The sequence below is a fragment of the Aulonocara sp. 'chitande type north' Nkhata Bay genome, linkage group LG17 (genome assembly GCF_057382095.1).
Source record: "Aulonocara sp. 'chitande type north' Nkhata Bay isolate Kocher_YH1m ecotype deep benthic linkage group LG17, A_spYH_male_GT1.1, whole genome shotgun sequence".
NCBI classification, from domain to species: Eukaryota; Metazoa; Chordata; class Actinopteri; order Cichliformes; family Cichlidae; genus Aulonocara; species Aulonocara sp. 'chitande type north' Nkhata Bay.
The window spans coordinates 30,241,693-30,263,666 of NC_141360.1; the positions used below are offsets into that span (position 1 = coordinate 30,241,693).

The 21,974-nt window shown below is 37.6% G+C and overlaps 1 protein-coding gene and 1 long non-coding RNA gene across 3 annotated transcripts in view; one reads left to right on the top strand and one right to left on the bottom strand.

The window, feature by feature from the left end:
• The window catches only part of iqsec3a (IQ motif and Sec7 domain ArfGEF 3a), a 128,266-nt gene that overhangs the window by 76,441 nt on the left and 29,851 nt on the right, over window positions 1-21,974 (bottom strand). The gene's annotated exons all lie outside the window — the stretch shown is intronic.
• LOC147310339 (uncharacterized) lies at window positions 9,677-12,679 on the top strand. Of its 2 annotated transcripts, none has more exons than XR_015125673.1 (5): window positions 9,677-9,869; window positions 10,284-10,347; window positions 10,724-10,876; window positions 11,238-11,327; window positions 11,902-12,679. It is a non-coding gene; the product is annotated as an uncharacterized LOC147310339 (long non-coding RNA). The 2 variants fall into 2 exon arrangements; XR_015125674.1 differs by having other exon boundaries at window positions 10,312-10,347.

Consider the following 21,974-nt stretch of genomic DNA (forward strand, 5'->3'; position numbering starts at 1 on the left):
TGCAGCCATTCAAAGACCAATTATAACGTCCCAGAACACTCCAGCTCACAGGTTAGTCTGCTCCAAGCATTTACACGAAGGTCAGTGTTTTTTAGTAGTTAATACGTCATTTTCTTAACATAATTGGTGATATAGGTTACAAGCAAGTCTGGCGCTGAACAGAAATTGTCGCACTATGCTCCTTTGTTTATTGTGCATAAATAGTGAATTGTCCTGACACAATATTGTGTTTCGCTTCTGTTATTATGGTACATTGACAAAAACATATACTTTTATTCACAGGGTAAAACAGTTGTTTTGTATCACTAATTGTCCAGTACGATTACAGCAGGGACGTGCAGAGAGGTTTAAAGGGGCGGGTGCTCAAAGTTAAAAAGGGGCACATTGAACCATGCTGAATAACAACAACACACATTCATCAAGAATCTAATATGGGAAGGGCAGGGCTGTGTTGATCTGAGACTGTAGACATTAAAAAGTCCACAGGAGAGATGGTAGCTGATTAAACAAGTGTCATGAGATAATAACAAAATGCAAAGATTGGTGACAGCGCTTGGAACCATAAGGCAATGAAAAACTGTGACATAAACTCGGCTCTGCCTGTGAATCACTCTTTGCTTCTCTTCTTCCTTCCTTCCCATCATTTCATATATCACTCTCCACTTGCTGTCTATCTGAGAACAAGGCACAACTTGCTATTGCAATAAACTATAATCTAATTATCCACACCTAACAACTATTGCACTTAATCTATAATAAAATGATGACAGAAAAATGTTATAGCCCTGCCTTTAGTAGCCTCATACAGCTCCTACTGTTTCCTCCTCATGTCCTTACCAGCCATGTCTGCACAATGTTATATCATGAGTAATAATTTAAAAAAATCTATATACATAAAACACACACATGCACGCACAGTGACATTTTAGACCTTCTTCAGAATACTGTATATACTATGGGCATCCTTACATTATTATTTATTACTAGAGCTACAATAATAAAGCAATGAGGAGGGGGAAGTAATAAATATGAAATAATGTATTTATGATGATTCCATTTGTTTCACTATCCACTCTGTGCAGGGCAAAGCTTATTACATTTTTAAACTGTAGAGATACAATCTTTTGTCTTATTTAAAATATAAATCTAATATAATCTGCTTCTTAATGTATGTTCTTTAAAATACAGCGTGTGTTTTTTAATATATTATAATTATAATTATTATTATGTGGACATGCATATTAGATCGTTTTTTAGTGAAATATAATCCCTCCAGAAAGGCAGGAAATGCCCAGAAACTTACTTTAAAACTAAATATGTTCCCTAAAACGGTGACAGAGCTACAGACCCATGACAGCCTTACACAGGTAGCCAGCAGCTGTGACCAGCACTACTTGTGCAGTTAATAAAAGGACAGGTAATGTTTGTCGCGCTGTTGCACACACAGCACGCTCGTTTGTTTCAGTTCGTCAGTTGCAACAAGACAGCTTACCAACGTGTACGTAATAAGCTAATACTCCTGTGTGCTACACACTACAGTGTGCGCTGTACACCTACTTACTGGGTTTGTCGCATCAGTCTGTGTCTCTGAGTTAACTTGTGTTTCTCCTACAGCTCCGGACCGCAAAAAATGCGCGTGCTCTTTGTGAGCTCGTTCCCGGCTCGTAACCAGCGCGTTCTGCCGTCGAGGGCGATCATTGGTTAATGTGATCATGTGACTGATGCAAGCCAGATCCTTTTATTTAGCAAAACTATGATTAATAGTTAAATATTATTGTTGAGGGGCACAGACAGGACTCCGCACGCACACACACATAAAAATAATAATAAATAAATAAAAAAAATTTAAAAGTTGCCTCAACAAAAGGGCACTTTGGGCACTCATCAGGAAAGGGGCGGGTGCTCAAGCCCCTCTAGCCCCCCCCCTCTGCACGTCCCTGGATTACAGCATACAATATTATTGTCACTGCTACATTTCTGTAATGCTACCAGAAATTATTTCCACTGCTAATTAATTACCATTGAGCTCAAAGGTCCTATTAATAAACGGTTAACGAATGTGTATTTATGACGACGATTTGTGAGACTGGTAAACTTATGATACGTACGATGGTCTTTACTTTCTACACGGTGCATTTCAAGGTCCTGCACCCATCCGTCGGTAAACTGTACCTGGGCTTGTTGCAGTGACCTGAAGTTACTAAACTTCATGAGTGTGTGCACTCACTCCAAGAAGCGTATGATTATAAATATGCATATAAATATGCTACGATGAGATAGCTGACTTCATCTAACTAGCAAATGTTTTCCAGGCTACGTTGGTGATGCAGTTTTTTTTTTAAATGATATTTTAAAAAAATATATCATTTATTTATGTATGATATTTTTGTCATGCGATTTTAAAGCCGGTCCTACAAGCGCATCCAAGAATAACATGCAGCTTATCTCAGAACCGTCGGTGAAAATTATTCTTGGAGCTAGGTTTAATTGAGCTGCATTTTATAGAGGTGCAATTTCACAATTTGTGTATATTTTCTAAGTTCACTATTTTGTCATGTGTTGAGAAAAACACAGATTTAAAAATTACATGGTCTAATATTTACATTTAGCATATAACTGCAACATGCTTTTTTCGTTGTTTTTTTTTAAAGACTCGAAAGGACTTGAAATTCAAAATTTCAGACTTGTGACTTGACTCGGACTTTTACACCAGTGACTTGAGACTCGACTCTGACTTGCCTGACATTACTTGAGACTTGACTTGAGACTTGAGGATAAAGACTTGAGACTTACTTGAGACTTGCAAAACAATGACTTGGTCCCACCTCTGCCTTATTGTCTATTTTGTTTTTTTTATCTTGAGAAAAATATAGCCTCACTCAAATAATCAGGAAGTAAAAGATGGTACCTATCAAATCAAGTGCATTTCAGCAAAACAGTTCATTGGTTCAAGAATATGAATTACTAACATTACTTCTAACCTTGGTGGATGTTTAAAGGTTAACTAAATCTAAGTTACATTTAGAGTAGTCCATTTGTTTCCATTACATTGTGTAGGACAAGGATGGCTTTCCTCCTTAGAGAAATTCATGATATTAATTTAACCTGTTCTAAATATTAGAAATGGTGGGCAGCTGCAGAACTAGCTCCTGATATCAGCCAGTGCCTTGGTCAAGGACACAATGATGAGGAAAAAATTGGCCAGGATTTAGAGCAGGTTATGGAGTTGAATGTGAATGTACAATCTTCCTCAAGCAGTGGGAACATGTGTGTGCAACCTGAGGCAATACTTTATTATTTATTATTTAGTGTATTCTGCAAAGCTGTATGTATTAGAGCTGTGTTTCTTGAATATTACGTGATTCTGGAGGTAGTTTTAGGGCCATCCAATATATCAGAATTCGCTAAAGTGTATTGGTAATTTGGGCGCTATCTTTTTTCTTTTTCTTTTTTTTTTTTGATAATCTGGAAGTGTTTTTAGTTTTTCGACAGCAGTTGTTAACTATACGTTATAGCAGAATAGGAGAGTCAGAGGATGAAGCCTTATCAGGCATTATTTAGACTGAGTCACCAATGTTACTGAGAGGCTCATGCACGTGTCATGAGGAATGAAAATGAAACTGCTCAATCGAAATATTAATACAGAGAAAAATAGTGAGTGAGTGAGAAATTTCCCCAATGGTTAAAAATAACTTTGTTGTATGAAGAATAAAGATGAGTTCTGAGAGGATTATCAATACAGTGCTGAAACTGATTGTCTAAGAGATTACAGCCTAACAGAGAACAGAAGAGTACGGGGGATGAAAATACACAAATTTCCAGAATAATTTAGACAAAAAGGATGAAAGGCAGACTGAGGTACTGAAATGGAGGCTCAACTGCACTGATATACTGTAGAATATGGACCAATGGAGACAGAGATGAAGGTATACTGGGTGAAAATGCTGTAGATGAAAGGCCCAAGCCAGGAACTGACATTAAAATTTGCAGCTCCCAATCATTTTTCCCCTTAAAAAATATCAGAATAATTCATCAGAAAAATATGCTACATGACAGATATCACAGTAAAAAGAGAAAATGCATGCATGCATTCAGCACGTTTACTCTTTTCAAATACATTGATTTTAAATAATTCTAAAATGAACATTTTCTATAGAAGTAGCATTGTGTAATGTTGGCCACCATAGTCCAGCAATTACTACAAAGCATCTGCTGCGCATAGATCTAATTAGACTCACACCAATACCAATGGAGCAACTTGAGGCTCAGTGGCTTGACCGAGGACCAAGAGGGAGGAGTTGGAGATCTTTTTAGCTTAGTTGGTCTGGCAATATTTTTATTTTGTTTTATTGTATTAGCAGTAACTGTTGACACAACACAGTCTTATGAAACTCACTGATGATTGCTTGCTATCACCCATCCAAGTCTAATATTCAATCACTTTTTAGCTTTGTGTTGCTCTCCAACATCAGTTAAGGGAAGTGCAACTATTCATAGCTAGCCACTAAGTTTGACAGACGTTCAGTTGATGCTGGACAGGTAGCATCTACTGAGGGTATAAGACCTGCAAAATGACAGATGAGAGCAGTGAGAAGAAGCTAAAACAGTAAAGTTGGAGCTTTAAGCAATCTGCTTTTTTGTTAGTAGATTTATCATTATGCTAATGATGCTGCTCAAAGTCAGCCAACGGGGGATTACATCTGTTGGATTTAAGGCATTTATTTTGGTAGCAGCTGGCTGTGATATTTTTCAGTAATAATAAAAGTCATACAGTTCCAAATTAAACACTTTTGCTTCAATGCTAAATATGCAGTCATGGTTTAAAGAAAGTACACCTTCTCTTAATTCTAAAGTTTAACATCCCATTTTACAGGTTGCTGGTCTGGAGCACTCAGGTGTGTTAACACAATGCCAAGGAGGAAAGACAAGAGCAATTCTCTTAAAGAAGCAGCTGTTGCTACCCATCAGTCTGGGGATGATTAAAGGTCTATTTCCAAACAATTTGAAGTTTCCATCATTCTACAGTGTGAAAGATTTTTCACAACTGGAAAACACTCAAGACAGTTAAAAATTTCCCAGGAGCGTACGTCCCAAACCCCGTTGTTCAACTGAGGTTTGGATCATTTTAGAACCTGGTCTTTTTGTTCTGTACTTATACAGTATGTAAAACCTTGGACTTGAAAGTGGACTTACTTTCATTTACCATAAGTGTAGAAAAGGCAAATACAGAATGTTAAAGAGAATTGTCAACACATTGGTGGACTACCCAACACACACAAGGTGAAAGCTGTCCTGTACATACAGGATGATCTGCTTGTTGTATGCAGAGATAAAGAGATAAAGGCACAAGTCTATGTCTAATAAAACACAAAAGTGGGCATACCTATACACAGACTCAAGTCAGTACAACCAAATAGTTGATAAAGCCAAATATATACACATGGATATACACATGACACAAACATGCACCTTGTTCATTGTATCACACACACTATGTATACAATACAATACAATCTTTATTTATAGAGCACATTTAAAAACCAGCGGTATACCAAGTGCTTAACATAAAAGACAGAAAAGTAACATGAGTATTATACGATATTATTATAGTATCATATTATACCCCATAATGTCAAAGCACTTTCTGAACTGTACACTTGCTCTTACCGCAACTGATTAAATGTTCAAGGTCACACTGCTGCCTTCAACTGAGGTCATTTTAAACTGTTTCAGTGAACAACTAACATCAGTTTTTCTAGATTATATTCACAGAGTTTCAGTGTCAAGTTATTTAATTTCCTTCTTACTGGGTTTATTTGTCACCAGCACTTGGTGTTCCGAAAAGGAAAAAAAATTTAGTGAAGAGGTCATATATTGCAACAATGGAGCCGAGGCAGGAGAGGCATGGTCTAGCATCAGGCACACCATTCGCTCCATGCCACGTTCTCCATTATCTGTCACTTTTCTCACACACTCATACTTCAATATCTCCTCATCGGTGAAATTGCTTTTAAAGGAATGGTGAAAAAAAATGTTTCACTCTGGTTATTCCAGGGTGGAAAAAAAGGAAACTCCAGCTGTGGTCAATCTTATGTTTCCATTGACTCCACAGAAAGTGGCAAGATGCTATCCCCTCACCAGGATGATAAGAACTGGGCAAAATTCAATTACATCTCAGTGAAATGTGAAGATTCTTTTAAAAACCAGAATGGGAGTCACTCTATGTCAGTGTGGGCTTTCACAATTATTCTTTTCTCCAGCTATGGTCTTCTTTGGAGATGATGTGGGCTGTTACTGAGTGGCCAGACTGATTGGTAATGTCAAAGCAGGTCTATGTCAAAATGGGCTTAGCAGGCTCCTAGAGAAACAAACTAATGATGCGTTTTATGACCAGGTGGGCTGAAAGAGTTCAATGAAAAGGAAAGGTCTGATCTGCTGCAGACTCTCCACATACTAACAATGCCTGGAACATTAAAGACTCAAGCCACATTAGCGCCACCTATGAGTCAGTAGCACTTTTTTCAGCTTTGTATTTGTCCTTTTATTTGAGGTCTATTAAACCATATCTTGATAAAAAGGGAAAATCTGTGTAGACTGGCACCACTGGTCTGAAGTAACGCATGATGACCACCCATCACCTCTTCCAAGCAAAGCTAGAACTGACAGGGTATGACAGTCTGACATGAACACTGCAAAGATGACTCAACCCCCACCCTTCCCCCTTGCCACCAAAAATAAATCAAATAAATAAATAAAGAGCATCACTGAAGTCATGGTAACAGCTGCATTGTGCACAAAAGCATGACTAAATGTTGCCTTCTTTCATTTCCTTTCATCAGCAATGAATGGTCTGAAGGTGGTTCACATATTATAAATTAATGGGGAACGACAAAAGCCAATTTTAAGCTCATACATCTTTCACATAAAGTCTTATCTTACCCAGCTGCTCAATATTTTCTATACTGATCACAGACAAGTGAAATGGAAAAGCAAAGCCCATTCAAATAAGATATTATCTCTCTGGAAACAAGTACCTACATCATTAAATCTCACTATTCCTTCCAGCTCATTCTCAAAACTAAACCACGGCCCTTCACTCCCACTCACTTTCCTCGTCATCCCCGTCTCTCATTACACGGAGCGAGGTGACAGCAGAGCGAGGTAGCCTTGTCAGCAGTTTTCCGTGTCCTCTCCTCTTCCTCTACCACCTCCTCTTCTCCTCTCTTTTTCTTGTTGATCTACCGTCATGAGGCTGTCGGCTAGCTGTCAAGGACAAGGACTCTACCCGGTGATGTATGCTGAACGTGACAGAGTCACCCACACGTGGGGTACCTAAAGTCATTTTACAGAGCATCGTGGTGAACAACCTCCACTCTGTTAGATCACTACATTGTTTAGTGTTTGTGTGAACAGGAGCGAAAGCCAAATATAACACATTTTGCCATTTTTCTCTTTTACCACCTGACTCTTCTGATCATGTGGTTATTTGGAAGAACCCAACAAACCCAGATGTTCAAGGTGCCACATACGCCGAGACACAATCAAGGATGGGTAAGTGCTGGGCTTTAAGATTTAGGTGTCAGAGGCTTAGTAGCAGTTTGAAAACTGTCATGAGCTGCCTGTGTTTTAAAGTATAGATTTTTTTTTAATAGAGGACTCACTGGCTGAAATGAAAAAAGAAAACCAATTCTATAAAATCTAATGTCAGGCTTACAAAGCCACAAGAAAAGCAAACACAATAGTAGCATGGGATAGCATTACATAAGTCAGATGAGTATAAGAAATATACTATATCAGCACAGCTAGCCAAAACAGAGAGAAAGCGGTAGCTATTAACACTTTAGACAGTCCTCTGAAAAAGTATTTGCCCCCCTTTGCATGCTTGTAACACACAGACATATTAGATCACCAAGCAGATTTTAAAATTAAATAAATGTTAAAATACAAATTTAATTTATTAAGGAAAAAAAGCTGCGTGACCCTGTCTCTCTCCCATCCCTCACTAGCTACAGTCAACCGGACCTTTTGAATCAAGAAACCACTTAAATAGAACCTATAAGATAAAGTGAAGCAGGCTAGAAGATCTGAAAAAAAAACATGCCAGGTTTTTTTCTATCTACACAAACTGTTAAGTGGCAAAATCAACAGGGCGCAAAAATTTACAAGCAGGTGACTCTTAGATGTATTTTTTATTAGATGTATTTATTTATTAACTTGTGCATTTATTTACATTGTGGCTGCTTTTGAATATCTGTGTCATCTCTTAATATCAAATCTAGCCATTCTTTAGCAACAGCTGTTTTTACATTTAAATAACCAACATTTTTGTTTGATTACATTTTTAATAATAGTAGTCATGGTACTGTTTATTTTATTAAAAACTGTACAACAAGTTTTGTCGTGAAAAGTCAGAGCCAAATTTAAAACCAGTTTAGTGGCCTGTTGATGTGTGTTTCAAATCTAGGTTGGATTATAGTTGAAAATAAAGCAACTGTCTATATTGGAAGTTGACTTTTAATAAACTTGCAATAATTACATTTAATTTAGATCATCTTTTTTAAAAACACGTGTCTCTAAACCAAAGGTGGCAATACCACACATTCAGACATAGCAGTAGATGATGTTTTTAAATGTCTGTTTTTATCAATAAGTACTATATGCACTTTCTGTTTCCATGCACAGCCATTAAAAATCAAATTGGCTTCTAAATATTTTTTTTTTTTTAACTTTCTTTGACCCTCTAGACCAGCTCTCCCCACATTACATCAATATCTTGCAAGTCTAGAAAAGCAACTGTTGGACAGAAAAACGTCAAATGAGTGGTAAATATTTTGGTTTTCTAATATATTCCTAATCTTCAGTGTATTCAGCAATCATACTTTAGACCAACCCGTTTTACCTCTCGTTTGATTTGCACTTTAGCTTGGGGAAATAGTTTTTTTTTTGCTGATCTTTTCTATCTTCTGCTATTAGACTTGTACTATGCTGTTGTCCTCAAAGGAATTCCAGTAGTACTTGGTGTTGACTCCAGTAAATTCTACAAGACCTGCTGTTTAAATTCCCGCCCTCTCGGATCTTCATCTGCTATTCATCTTACTGTTCCGTCCTCACACCTTATTACTATGGGGAACAGAGCTTTCAGTCGCTCTGCTCCCCGGCTCTGAATATTGACTCCCTTTGCGTATTTAAGACACAGCTCAAAACACAGCTGTTTAAACTGGTTTATTCGCTTCAGTGCTGATTTTATCTGTTGTCAAGCTCTGTTTTGCAATTTTAACTTATTTTATGTATTTTATGACTACTGTTCCTTTTATTAATTTTGTTCTTTGTAAGGTGACCTTGGGTTTCTGAAAGGCGCCCTCAAATAAAATGCATTTTTTTTTTTTTTTTTTCTTCTTGCCTGTCCCGTTTGGCTCTTTTGCCATCAGAATTGTTGTCTAAAGGCAAAGAAAGATGCCCAACGGATTTACTTTACCAAATTGACCATCCCAGCCTTGCCGTAATGGTCCATTTGATTCACCTTTTATTGTTTATTTTATTTTCACTTACTGAATACGGGACAGACTTGACTGGGGGAACACTGAAAAAAAGGGACTGGCCATCTCTTGGATTTATGTAAGCATCTTGCATGTATTTAACACAATTGCCTCATGTTTTAAAGATAAATGTAACTATATAGTGTAAAAACGACATGATATGCAGAAAGGGTGTATTAAATTGTTCATATCATGTTCAGGTGAAGTAAGTCAATAAGATAGCAACGTTAAATCTCGTGAAACCACGCGTGATTTCATCTCGCGGGCTTTGGATCGTGGTTTAAAAAATGCATCCATCTCAGTCAAGTCGAGCAGCCAACTCTACGTTTTTTGGTATGTCTTGATTTTTTGAATTAATATTTACCATATTTCAGCCAAATGTAGTTAAACGTCTAAAGTGCCGCCATGTAACATGCTAAAAAAGAGCCGTTAGCTTATTTGCTGTTTTATCTGTTGTCAAAGAATTGGCGCTTTTTCATTTGAATTTGTCTTTGGCACAAGAGCCGTAATATCACATTAAACCTAATTGCGAGGCACTCATAACATAATTTGGTTTTCTGTGTGAATAGATTTGTCAACTGACTCTTCAGTTACATTGTGTATTTACTGCACCGTGGTGTTAGTGAGATTTTGGACATTGAACAGCTTTAGCTAATATCATCAGCGGTATTATGCTAGCTTACATCCCTACCCCTCCTGCCCTCACCTGCTGTCCTTTTGTTTTTGTTTTTGTTGATGCAGATTGAGAGACCACATCTATTCTGCATTTCACCAGGAGTCAGCTGATGGATTGTGGGTTCAAGGTGTTATGGTAAGAAAGTATATTCTATTTTCGCTTAAGGTTTCTGTAACTTAATTATAATAGGTTTTTTATAATTATTAGGTGCATGCATACTCAAATAGACCACCCTATTAATACAACTGAGAAATCCAAAATCTGCCATAGGTTTAACTTATACCTGTATGTATTGTCAGAAAGGTGATTACTGGACTCACATTAATGCACACTTGAACTAAAATGAGGTTGTAACTTGTGGGTTCTTGGGTTGCAAATCAGAAATAAACATCTTTGGATTTTTTTAATCCCATAAGATCTGGAAGCACAGTTTTTATTCAACAAAACATTACTGATTATTAACCAAGCACAGTGCCTGCTGTTATTTCAAAATAATTTTATGTCATTTCAGATGAAATGCAGCATTCCAGTGCATCCCAACCATGCCTTTACAGTCAAGGTTTCTGACGGAGCTGAGTTTCTCTCTGACAGTCTGCTGAAAGTGTTTGCAAAGTGATCGGGGGAACAGGGCACAAAGCTAAAGGATGTAGCTGCCATAATGACAGTAAGAACTTTAAAATTCTTTAACTACAAAGTGTATATGTATTGCATTAGGTCAGTAAAAGATTTTTATGCTGCATCCATTGAAACAGTCAACTATTACCTGTGAGTACTGATTCCACCGAAAGGATGCCATAATTTTCGTCATGCATTTACTGGCCCACTGAGAAAAATTGATCTTTTTAAAAAAATAAATGTTCTGGAAACTATATATCCATAAAGTTGATGTCAAACAGGAACTTTTGATATTGCTTTGTAGATGCTGGTGTTGCATGTTGACTGGTTTAAGTTTTTGTCTGGGATCATTTTCTTCTGTGCTACTGAAAAGTTCACAAATCTCTGTTTTCTTTGTTATAATACTTTAGGATGACATTAATGCTCGAAGGGAGTCCCTCATCAAAGTGCTCCGCATCTGTGTGAAAGACAATTGCAACATCTTGGTGCAGGAGTTCATGGTGAGTGTTTTATGAGTAGATTGTGGCTTTGCAACATTTAAAAATGCATTTAGTTATCCACTTGATCCTCATTGGACTGGTTAGGACCAGTAGTCCTCTTTAATAATTTGAAGTTCACATGAGGCCTGGTAGTGAACTCGGCCGCCGGCCCTTGAGGCCCCACCCCTGTATTAGGGGTCACATCAGTGTGAAAAAACTTTAAATTTGTCATTCTAGTGAACAAAGGAAAATCCCACCAATATTTACATTAGCTTTTGTTTGAAAAAAAAAAAAAGACCAACAGCTAACCAAATTGTGGGGCTGAAAGTCTAAATTCTAACATCTTCTGAGTGACAAAACCTGGATTTCTGATGGGCCGGTGTCTTTCTAACAAAAACGAATGTAAAATTATGTTTTTCACCCTCTCTTAGAAACTCTGTTAGACCATGAATGGCAGCATGGCAGGCCACTCTTTGGCTATAGCTATTTACTATGTTGCTTGCATTGGTTTAAATTACTCTAACATTAGAACTGGTAGATTCAAAAGAGATGAGTTTAAAAGGGAATCTTAAAAAAATGTTTTGTGTTTAACCAGGACTTGACTGAGGCCACTGCACAGATTGAGAAAACCACAATGAACATCTGTCTCCAGAGGATGCACCAGGCAATGACTTTTCTGATGTTGGCATCATCATCGAGGGTATAGTAGTTCTTCAAGATCTGGATAACGTGACCTTTGCAGTAGCCATGCTGTTTGGACCTTTTTTATTCCTTCAATATGAGTTACCCATCACAACTCTGCTACACTTTTGAGGTGATTCAAAGGGTGGTAATGGAGTTGGAAGCAACTCAGCTCTCAAGAAAAGTTCACAACTAAGACAAAACTGCTCCTGCAATGAAAGCTCACTGTTATGCATGTGAGGTGACCAGCTCTAGGTGAGAAGACATTTAAATCTCACACTTGTTCTGCTGCATTTTTGAAGCTCAATTCCAGGAACAGATCGCAGGGTTCATTTTTATATACACTGCAACTGCCATGAGGACGAGCCGTTTTTTTGTTGTTGTTGTTGTTTGTTTTTCCTTTTACTCTGTACAAGTTCTCTGTTTGGCAGCATTTTTAAATTTCTCTTTGTATTTTTTCTTTCTTTTACTAGTGAAGAGATGTAGCATGAACAGTTATGCAGTCTAAATATCCCATATGGGCCGTGTGAAATGGTATTTTCAGTTTCATTCAGTTGAAGTAAAGAACGTTGAATATTTCTAAGTGTGCTGTTTTGAACCAAGATGTCACAGTATGATCAGTGCTGTAATTTTTGACAGTCACTGTATCAATGTTATTTTTGCATCTCTTGAATAAAGGTTTTGACCTGCAAGTGCTAATTTCTTTAGTTATTGGGGTAAAATGGGTAATGTTAATAGGAAGGTGTTTGCCAATTCAGTAACCTAATTTAATGTTAATGGAAACTAACATTACCTCAAATTGTTTAGTTATAATTGTTGTTTAACTGAATCTTGACGTCAGAGGCCTTAAATAGAATGTTTTGATTTGTTCTTTCCCAACATTTTTCAAAAGAAAGAGTCTAATTTCTTTGCTGTGATTGATTCCAGAGAACACGGAAGAACTGACATTATTTAACTGTTGGTTTATATAGATTCAGTAGTGGAGTAATGTCAGTTTAATTCTTTACCTACTGTCAATGCAGTGAAATTAGACATTTTGTTTTGAAAGGTTACTGGTGGATGCCAGCAACCATCTTGGAAGAGGACAATATAATCTGTTATAAGGCCTCCATTTGAAAATTGTGTATTTGATACTAGAATATAATAGCAAAATGTAATTTGAAGATAACATGTAGTATTTAAGTGACCAAGTAGTATTGGGTAAAAGTTATTGAATGGTGTTGGGATAAAGTGAGAAAATTGTGAAGGATTAAAATATTTCAAGAGCTCAAATTACTTCATCAAAACATGTTTAAGTCACATTTTATCAACACAAATTGCACAGGTTTATTGAACATGAATAAATTGTGTTAATTTAACTCAATTGTTTAAGTTGCTGCCAAAGCAAAACATCTGTGTGCAACAAATGTCCACCATTGAATTAAGTAAATCCAACAACATATTTTTTTCAGTGAAAGAAGGGGAGAAAGAAAGAGGGAAAGAGAAACAGCTGAGAAGAGGGACGGGGGAGAAGGGCAAAAGACAAAAACCAACAGAACGGGCAGAAAAAAAAAAGAAAAAAGAAAAAAAATGCATATATCAATCACCATTATTATTATTATTAAATAAATACAAACAACAACAGTTTGGTCTGCATTTCTTGAAAGATCATATCCCACAAACTTAATCTAGAGGTACCACACTGTCTGAAATTTGTTTTGTGTCTAAATCATTCTGCAGATCATTTCAAAGGTATATAGACACCTTGTAATTAAAATGAAAGAATGAATTAATTTTACATGTATAGAGAAGACATTTAGAATGAAACGTTATTGGCCATGTTTGCATGGTCCTTTTTTAAAAATGCTTTCATGACATTATTGTGAGTTCTGCGGCAGTCAGGGCTTTATAGGCTGATGAGCGGGACAACTGAATGTCAACTCTGGGGACACTGGGGAGGGAACCTGAGTTAGTGCGTGAGGTTAAGAGATACTGACCTCAACAAACAGCTTGGACATCCGCAGCTGTATGTTCTTGAAAGGCGCTGAGCTATCAACTGATCACCATGAGTTGGATCAGGTGGCGAGGGAGGATGCCAAACAGACCTGGCACACCCAAACGTATAGTGAGGGTGAACTGGGGACGCATGGCAGAGGCCCTGGTTCAGGAGGTCTTCAACAGCATTCTGATGGAGGCACTGAGTCAGAATGGATGTCCTGCACCACTATAGCTGAGGCTGCTGCAAGGAGCTGTGGCCGCAAGGTGGTTGGTGCCCGACATGGTAGTAATTCCAGAAGGGAGGCATCAAGCTGAAGGAGGAGTCCTATTGGGCTTGGTTAGCCATCAGGTGATGGACAGTATTATATTTTAGACAGTATAAAAAAGTTTGATATACAGTACTCATTTAAAAAAAAGTAAATTGAATATGAATTAGCGCTTTGACTGCGAAAATATTGTTTTCTTCTGTGTAATAAGTGAACATATATGCAAGACAGGGTAGTGTCCAAAGTTCCCTAATGCTAGCAAGTCTGATAGCAAGCTGCATCAGCAACTGTGTTTAGTTTAGATGTTCTCTCAGTGTTTTTGTGGATTCTCTCCAAGCACTTTGACAGGGACATGCATATCGGGTTAACTGGTAATTCTAACTGGTGTGTATGAATGATTCTGTGTGTGTGTGTGTGTGTGTGTGTGTGTGTGTGTGTGTGTGTGTGTGTGTGTGTGTGTGTGTACCCAGGGTCCCAGGGTGAACCCTGCCTCTTGCCCTTTGACAACCCTATGACAACCCTATGCAATCTTGAATTGGATGGATTGGTGGAGTTTATGGATCAATAAACTGTAGTGGTACAATGCAAAGACACACATACATGCAGACTAGCAATAAATAACAGACTAACAAATGGTAAAACCTCATTTACTGAAACTGGAGCACTAACTTCCAAGACAGGCTATACTTCACAGCAGGTCATATTATTTGTCAGGTTATTTAATTTAAATGTTCTGAAAGTCACCAGCATGGCAAAGAGGTCTCGTTCAGTGAATTTAATTAGAGTAGGTGAGTCTTACAGGACATCCAAAAGGGGAAAAAATCATGATGAATACTTAATGATGTAAAGTTGGGAATTTTAACTTTGGGGATTGATCAGAGTGGGCATTAGGGGAACTGCCATTTTTGGAACTTTAAATTTCACAGTAATTAATTAGGAAGGAGTTCGGAGAGCACATTCCTCCATTAATACCTATGCCCTATTTTGTCATTTTAGATAAAGTGATCCATACTTGCATTATGGGTTTTTCCTATGATTATGTTTCACCTTCCCAATGCGTTTCATGAAAATTAGCTGGGTAGTCTCGTTGACAGACAAAAGGACACTACCAGGCAGCAGTTAAAAAAATACCTCCGCCATGGCTTGTCCTTTGACTGAGGAAAATAAGCAAGCATAATAATGTCATACCAAGTATGAAGTCAATAAAGAGTCGGAGATTTAACAACAGGCCACCTCACTGACCATGGAATTTTTGGAGCTCTGTGCTTACAAATCACTTTGCTCATAATACAACCTTTGGTAGTGGCTAACAGACATTCTGGCTATAGTTGCCTGGGTAACCATCTAATATATTTAACACCAGATCCTATGTCAATCAAGTGTCTTACTTTCCAACTTACAGTAGTTTTAATTACTCACTAATTAAAGAAAGAATTTGCTAAAATATTACTGAGTTAGAATTAGTTTTACTCATAACTTATTACCAACTAACTATATTTACTAGCTATCTATTATCACTTCTATATGTCACTAGATTGTCTTTTATTCTGAATTTCCTTCGCTAATCTCATCCTTCCATTTCCGACCTGGCGGTTCTCAGTCAAAAATATTTACCAACCTGACACATGATTCAAATCAATCCCACATCAAATTCACACATTAAAATCAGAAATATTCAAAACCAACATTGAAAGGTATGGTGACATTAGAATAATACTAATGCTATTTCCAACAGCTTCTTGTTTTTACTTAAGCTAACAATTTAATATACCCAATTAGTAAAATCAGGTTCTTCATTTCCATATGAAGAACCTGATTTAAGATACTACTCATACTACTACTACTACTACTACTACTACTACTACCAAGTTAGAACAAAGCTCACATTCTTAGAACATCTTAGTGCCATAGTACCTGACATGTGCTGCAGGAAGAAGCAGATTGTTAATTTGAGCTGACAGAGATAAACAGCCCACACTCTGTCCTCTCAGTTACCTCTAGAGCAGATGGGCAGGGCAAATGAAAGTGCCAGATGTCTGCTTTTTGGAAATTTGGCAGGGTTTTTTTTCGTTTGTTGGTTTTTTGTTTTTGTTTTTTTGCACAGTAAGGCAAGAAGTTTACATTAACTATAAGTTAAAAAGTGATGGCCACTGAACTTTACAGTTTAACAGATGGAGCAAGGATTGCTATATGTGGGAAGGTGGTGGTTAAAAAATATAGGCAGATGGCCAAAAACTAAAAGGTCAGGACAAAATGTGCAGCCAGCATGTGGACAGGCAGATGTCTCTGACTGGCAGACCGTCTGCTCCTCATCAGCACCCCCTGCTGTCCAGAGGGGAAATGTTTTGTCCATTTGGGGAGCTGCAGACAATTTAGAGGGACAGCTACATGCAGAGATCAGATAATTATCCTTGGATATTGTGCTCCCTTTTATTTCCAGTCAGTGTGCATGTCTCTTGCATGCACAAACAATCACCTACTCGCAATGTGCATTTTATCACAGCACCGTCAGACTGTTGACCTGTCTGTAAAATAGAGCTATGGACATTCTGGGACCGCTCAAATGATCAACACTAATAGGAGAAAGGAACAAAAGGAAAGCATTAGTGCTGCCAGAGCACATCGTGTGGATCTGTGTGCTTGCAGGTGTGTGTAAGGGGATTTGTAAGATAGTGGGAAAAAGAGGGCTACTAAGTTTCACAAGCCTATATATTTTAAAACTCTGGCATTGTACTCAAAATCTTTATTATCGAAAGTTATAGGATGGGGTTCAAGAATACCGCATCCATCTGAGGTGCATGTGAATCAATAATCTGTATTCAGTTTGAGAACCAAAGGCACCATAATCGAAATAGAAATTCAGCTCATAATGACTGTGTCGTTTTTTCTCAGAAAAATGGAAAACATTAAGGAAAATGTATATTTATTGTATTATTTCCCTGCGGTGACTCTGCCAGCACAGAATGGTTGTTCCTGCATAACAAGTCATCCTGCGGCATATTTTAGTAGATATTATGGCAGTTGCTGTGCCTCCAGAGAAGTGTGAGCCAGTTTCTAGAAATGACCAGAGCCATTGCAAACATGTGTCAGAGAGTGGTAAAATATGATCAAATCAGGAAGGGTTGGAAAGCCCTGTATTAGGTTTTTTTTTTTTGTTTTTTTTTTCACATTCCACCTCTATAGAAAATCAAAAATGAATGTTGCATTTGTGACTGATTACAGAAGAATTTTCAGCAAAATGAAGCACTGGCTCTGCAGCAGAAATATGATCCATTTATCAAACAGCATTATGATTTCCTGCTTAGGATGTGTTTTATTTGTAGCAGCTTGAGGTTCTCTCAGTTGCTGAGTTTAGGAGAAAAAGGGGCCTCATTTACTCACAGTGCGTACACAATTATTTTTAACATAATAACAATGATAATATTTATTACTAATGTCATTATTATTATTTCTTATATGTACCGTTTTCCAAAACACCATGAATCACAAAATGCTAATTATATTAAATGATTAATAATTAAATTCCATCTTATCTCATCTTAAATTCTGTATATCATTCAGATTTTTACAAAAATGGCACATCATGGCTGGATTTCATCACTTACACTCTTTTCTTGTTCTTTGTGGTGAGTTTCTCATCTAAGGCTGACAAATCATGTGCTCCTGGTTCTTTTCCTTGTAGTCTGTTAGTCTTTTTCATATCAGCTTTGATAGTTTTCATGTCTTTTTTTACTTGAGTCACACTGACTGTCTTAGGGGAAACAATATTCAAAAACTCTGTTATTTTAGTCTTGCTCTTTGGACACAGTTGTTTCAGTTTCTTAAGGAAACAGTGTGCAGATTTAATAAATCCAATGCTACATTTGCAAAATTTTTTGTGTGGGGTAAGAACATTTCCATGCACATATTAGTAAATGAGGTCCAGTGTCTTTTTGGAACAAGACAAAATAAAAAAAATAGGCCATTTAGAAACTGGTTTACTATAAGAACCCAAAACTACAAAAAGAGTATGACAATGAAATACAGTCAAAAAGATGATCATATATTCATGTGACATCTTTATCCGAGAAGTAACTGTTACCAAATATATACAGTATACAGTAAAATAGACTAAACACATTTTTACCTAAACCCTTTCCTCTAGGCAAATCTTCAGTTAGCTGACATCATTATGACATCATTCGAGTGGTAAATTGACTAAACTTGACTCAACAGTTTTAAAAGACGGAGCTGCACTCCAAATGACCTGTAAACTAACTTTCATTATCTACTGTCTTTTATTTCAGAGTGCCTCTTTAAAAGTGTCAATCCGCTGCATTACTGTCAGCATTCTGGCTTTCACAGCAGTTTGCATGCATCAGGGAAGATCTAAGGACCCGGCCTTGACATTTACACAACGGCTGAAACTTAAAAGATTGCTGATACACACTGAGATGCAAACATTTCAAAGCTCAGGCACACACACAAACACACGCAGGCGCTGGGTGCATGAAAGATCCTGCAGCAACTTCATCAAAATGTTGTGGTTTTATTAAATCACCTCTGCAATAAAACCTTCCACTTGCCTCACAATGCTGAGATACGCAGCAAAACCAAGAGAAAAGAGGAGGAGAAACTCTCAGATCAGAAGAATCCATGAGTACCTACAGGCTGACACGACACTGTGCACGAATGCACCATGCAAAGTCTAAGAGTCCTCTTTCTGTGTGCTTGTGTATATTAAATGAGACAAAACAAGTGCACAACATCTCTGATCATGCAGCTGAGCAAGAAGAGATCTGGTGTCTTAGCTGTTTTGCATTAAGCAGGCCTTAGGGTAAAAATAAATTAGTCGGAGCATCACTTTAATTAGAAATTACTCCAAGCACTCGCACTCTTTAAAGCTCCTTTCATTCATTTACAATGCTGTATTTCAATTTTCAAGCGAATTTAGGCTACGCAAGTCCCAGAGGATGTGTTTAAAGAGGAATAAACTGGAACAAAAACCAACAGCTGAATGGATGGACCCCAGAGGATAATGACACTGACAGAGTGCTTCTGATTGGCCAAGAGACAAAGCCCTTTACCCGAATGGGAAGATGGCAACAGAAAGACAGGAAAATAAAAAGCTAAGGCTTACAACGAGGAAGATTTTTTTTTAAAAGGAGGATCAATGCATGTGAATGCTTAGACACTCAGGAGGTATCTGAATGCTAGGTTATATGTTTCTGCTGTGCCCTCTGTTCCCATGACGACTGCCGACAAGGTCACTTTCGCTAGCCAAGGCAACGCGGTAGCCCAGCCATGGCAGGCAACACAGAAAGAGACAGAGGCAGAAGAAGGGGAGGACAAATATTAAATTATGGTGTGAAGAGGGTGAAGGAAATTTGATGATTAAGGACACCATGTGTGAAATTTCATTCGCAGGTGCACAGGTGAGACTAGCGCCGCGTGTGAGGACAAAAGCATCTGCGGTCTTACACTTTAACGAGTTCAGCCTTGAATAGGTGTGCTGATGAGAGCATGTGCCCCACTTCCCTCACTCATCTCAAGGCCAAATCCTGAATGACAAAAAAAAGAGGCTCTAGGCAAACTTTTTAACATGCCCCTGAACGTCCTCCAACAAAACAGATCAATCACTGAATGAGTTCCCTTGTCTACCTCAATGCATCATGGTCCCTGTATTCCTGCCAGATTCTCTCAACAGATAGAAACTCTATTTGGGTTTCTCCCCAAAGTGGCAAAGCATAACCTGTTGTGTCCTTATTCATGCCGCCTCACCTTTCCATTTGGCAGACAGCAGGACTCCGGTAAATTAGTGTAGTTTATTATTAATTCCAGTGATTAATTACAGAAAAAAAGATGTCTTGTTGAGATGACACAGCTGTCTTACTCATGCCATGATCCGAGGTGAATTAATTTCCCGCTGAAACACCATAATTCTCCCCAGTGCCATCTTTCGGGGTGTCAGCTTCATCTTAACCACTCGTGGCATTTGTTTTATTAGTGCTGGCGATAAAGGGCATTGGATGGGCAATGGCCCAAATGTGTTGTCCTTCTTTTTTATATTTCTGTAAAGTCATATGCTTGCAACGTGTGACCCTTCCTCTTCTCTACTTAATCATTCTTTATAACCCATCATAAAAGATAAGGCTGTAAATCCTGATTAGGCTATGGGATTTAAAAAAGGATTGGGTCTAATTTTATCAATAAATCAGACATTTAAATTTTGGATGGCGGAATAGAGATACTGCCCAGCAACAACCAAAAAAACAAACCCAAATAGCTTCCTTAAATAAACTCTTTTAATTGTCATGTGTTCATTAAGATGAAACTTCACGAAGAAGCTAACTAATTTGCTCTCTGAAAATTAAATGGCAGATTGTGTAAGCTAATTAGCATTGGATACCTCATTAAGATGTTGGCATGCATGTGTGTATGTTTGTGCATGTCACTTGTAAGATGCACTGCAGGATAACTAATTTAAAGGGGCTTTAGATAGTGAGCAATGTGTCAGTCTTCCTGTAAGCACTGTGAAGTGGTGGAGAAAAGCAGTCTGTTCGGCAGCCGAATTGCCAACACGATCACGTATCGTGCCAAAAATGTGCGCCGTCACCTGCCAAAGGCTGACTGGTCAGTTTATTTTTAACTCTGGGACCAAAAGAGTGTTTACAAACCTATCAGCATCATCATTATGGTTCCAGCATGACACAACAATGACAGGAAAATTGTGTCTCTTGAGCTGTGCTATTTCTTTTACAAAGACAAAAAGTGACAGCACTCAGATTTAATAAATTGTGCCATATTTTTTGCCCTAAATGGTTTAACTACAGTAAAATGGCTTTATATTGCAAGAATGAAAATTGCATTTTTATGCTAATTGTGGTGAACTGCAATGCATAAATGAAATTAGTTTGATTAAAAACAAAATATTTGCTGTTACCTTTGAATGTTTTTGGGCATTTACTTGAACTGTTATTTTGAAATATTTTACAAGGTTTTAAAAACTCTTTCTTCCTTGGAAGTTATAAAGTTGTGGTAATCTCCCCTTGACTTCAGTTCGGGATTCTTTGAGGAGTATGTCATTCTCTTATAATGTCACTGAAAGAACCTCACCACTTGCAACACTTACATCTGCAGGGTATTTACATTATTCTCCTTGTCTACAACGCCAGACAGCGGCATATCAAAGTCATTTTCCATGCCTTTTTAAAGTATTTAGCTTTCTAAGCTTGTTAAGAAAGCAAGAGCCCCCTTGTTTGGATTTACCAGCTTTCTAAGATAAACACTGTCAAAACAGCAGGCGCTGTCAGATTTACCAAAGTGCTCGGTGATAAATTTGACCATCTGCAAGCTCTGCTAATGTATTATAGCTGGCTGCATAATTAAAATATGCTTTGAAAAACAAATCATTATCATCTCTGATAAAAAAGAAATATATAGCTATCTTCCAAGTATTAATTCAGTTTGTTGCTATCATAGTGTGGCTTTTTAATGATTATTGAAGGATTGTTACGGGAGCAATAGCATAGAACTAATATAGTGCCAAACAGTGCTATACCATATTTCCTCAAATGATAGTTTAGTTTACCACAACAGAATAAGAAAATCAGACACATGTTTGAAACAGGCTTTTAACAGAGGCGAGATTTCGTTCCTCTGCTTGACTGCAGAAAATGGTCAACAACATGCAATATAGGCCTGCTCCAATATTATTTCGTTTGCCCTATTAAAGTAACTGCCTACGCTTATTATAACATAACAA